This window comes from Orycteropus afer, unplaced genomic scaffold, assembly GCF_000298275.1.
Source record: "Orycteropus afer afer isolate SDZICR_OR568_19922 unplaced genomic scaffold, OryAfe1.0 scaffold00093, whole genome shotgun sequence".
NCBI classification, from domain to species: Eukaryota; Metazoa; Chordata; class Mammalia; order Tubulidentata; family Orycteropodidae; genus Orycteropus; species Orycteropus afer.
The window spans coordinates 2,743,185-2,746,041 of record NW_006921680.1 but is presented as its reverse complement, the minus strand read 5'-3'; positions in this window follow the sequence as shown (position 1 = coordinate 2,746,041).

The window sequence follows — 2,857 nt, the reverse complement described above, 5'->3', positions numbered from 1 at the left end:
TCTTATGGTCAAGGATTCATTTGAGGCTCCCATTGAGTCTCATTATGACCACTTAGTCTCCTTCAATCTGGGAGATTTCTTCATTCTTTGTTTCTCCTTCGCCCATTGACACATTAAAAAAAAAAAAAAAAACTTTTATTGTTAAAAATCAGTTTTCCATTCAACAATTCATACACATTTTGTTCCATGCCATTGATTGCAATCCTTACAATGTACCATCATTCATCTTACTTCCTGTGTTTCCCATTTCCATTCCTTCTTCTTTCCTATCTCTTCCAGTCTTCTGAGCTTTATCCGTGGTTGAGTGTTCTAAGGAGTGCATACCTACCTGGTGTTATTGTTCACCTTATAGGCCTGTCTACTCTTTGGCTGAAAGATGAGCCATGGAGGTGAGTTCAGTTCCGGGCTTACAGAGCCTCTACAGATCATAGCCTCAGTGATTCCATCAGTCCCTATCACCAGTAAGCCTGATCCTTTTTATTATTTTCAGTTTTGTTCCACATTTTTTTCCCACTCTATCCAGGACCTTCTAATGTGATCCCTTTCAGAATGGTTAGTAGTGGTAGCTGGGTACTAGCTAGTTCTGGTCTCAGAGTCATAGAGGCTGAGGTTGTCATGGACCATTAGTCCTTTGGACTAATTTTTTCCATGTGTCTTTGATTTTCTTCACTCTCATTTTCTCCAGATAGGGTGATACCAATAGTTGTACTTTGGATGACAGCTCACAAGCTTTTAAGACCCCTGCCAGTACTCACTGAAGTAGGATGTAGAACATGTTCTTTGTGGACTAAACTTTGATTGACACTTACGAAGAATATTAGTTATTTTTTGGAATGTCCCTTAATTTTGATGTTTTATATTTCCTTATGCTTAGACTGGAATTAGGCATTTTTGGCTAGATGTGATGTTATGACATTTTCAGTGTATTTTCTCAGGAGGTACAATATGTCAATATGTCTATATTGGGGAGGCTATCTCTAATCACTTTATTAAAATGATATCTGACAAGTTTCTCCACTATAAGGTACTATTTTAAAAAGATTATTTCAATGTAAAAATAGTTGTTGAAATAGTAGGAACCATAATGTACTAATATTTTCTTGCTTTTTATACTTTTGGGGAGAAAATTAAAATAATTTCAACTGCATGGACATTTGTTTTTGTGACCCTCACTACTTATTCCACATAGACCCTCACTACTTATTCCACATATCAGGATATTGCATTTCAGTCTTGTTGATTGTATTCCTTGCTTATCATCTCTGGGTTCAGGGTTGGCCCACTTGTTTAACTAGAACTAAAGGTCTGATTTTCCCTGACTGCTTACAGAAGATTTAATGTTCAAGGATTACATTTATTTATGCAATAATCTTATTAATTCCAGCATTCACTGGACATAGGTAAGAAGTAAAGTTGAAGTTAGGTTCATTGCAGTGCTGTTCATTCTCAGTGGTACCTTCTAGAAAGAAAGTCTGAAGGTGATTGATCCTACAGTTGATACTAAGACAACAATTTAAACTGTTTCAGTCCCCAGTAGAGACAACTCAGTTCTCAGTTGCTTATCTCTGCTCTGCCTTCTTGGGCCCTTTTGACCACTACCACCAACTGGAGAGAGGAAACAAATCTAAAGCAGAATCTGGTCCACAGTACAGTACTTTAAACATCTAAACTAGTTTCTAACACACTCAGGAAGTGGTTCATAAAATCTGATTTTCCAGATTTTCTTGAAAAACTAGAAAACATGAAACTGTATTCCCTTACAACAACTGTTAGTACCACCACTCTCAGACATTGAGGCCAATTGTCAATTTCTTTAATTATGTTTACTTCCTCTCTTTTTTCTCTTATAGTTAAATTCAGGAATCCTTATCTGTATCAAAAGTGGAAAAATAAAACACAGCAGATCAAGTCTTTCAAGAAAATTTTCTCTTATACCTGACTTAATCGACTTGCTATGGCATGTACCTACCTCACTCCTCTGAGCATTTGTGCCTGCAGCCCTTTCCCTAGAGCTTTCTGCAGGTGCTTTCTTGTACTCTTCAGACTCAGGCTCACAGCAGCCATTATTGTTTCCTCCCAGAAGAAAGTGAGGCAAAGACCATCAGGTCCCTCAGCTCAGGTCTGGAAGATTATATGGCCCATTACTGTCAAGTAAATTTTGACTGATAGAGACCCTATCAGTCAAGGGTCTATTATAGGACATAATAGAACTGCCTCATAAGGCTGTAATCTTTTTAGGAAGAGACTAACACATCTTTCTCCCACAGAATGGCTGGTGGATTTGACCTGCGGACTTTTAGGTTAGCAGACAAGTGCTTAAACACTGCACTACCAGGGCTACTGGAAGGTTATGTAGCAGGAGAAAACTAATAGGAGGCTAGAGCTCATTTCAAGTCCATGAAATTGGAGAAGACATGATCTGATAGCATAGTGCCTAAAGAACTTGACTATTAGCCAGAAGGCTGGCGGTTGGGCAATTACTTCTGTAGTGATACTGCCTCAGAAATCCAAGGAGGGTTCGCTATGGATTGGGGCCAACTTGATGGCACATAACAACAAAACAACAACAACATGATCTGATGGGTGTTGGGAGGGAGAGGATGGCAATAGGGACAAGGTGTCAGTTTAAAGATACTTAAGTTCACCTGGGGAGTCAGCCCCAGGGATTAAGGTGAGGAGGGACAACTCAGGGACACCCAAACCAGCAGGCCAGAAGAGCAGGAGAAAGGGGATTAAAAGCCAGGAACCCGGACAGAGGAACAGACATCCACAGGGACCAAGGTGGGGGTGATAGGAGAGGTCTCCAACAGCAGGACAAACTTGTCTGTCAGTTTGTCCTACCGTGGTGACATGTAGA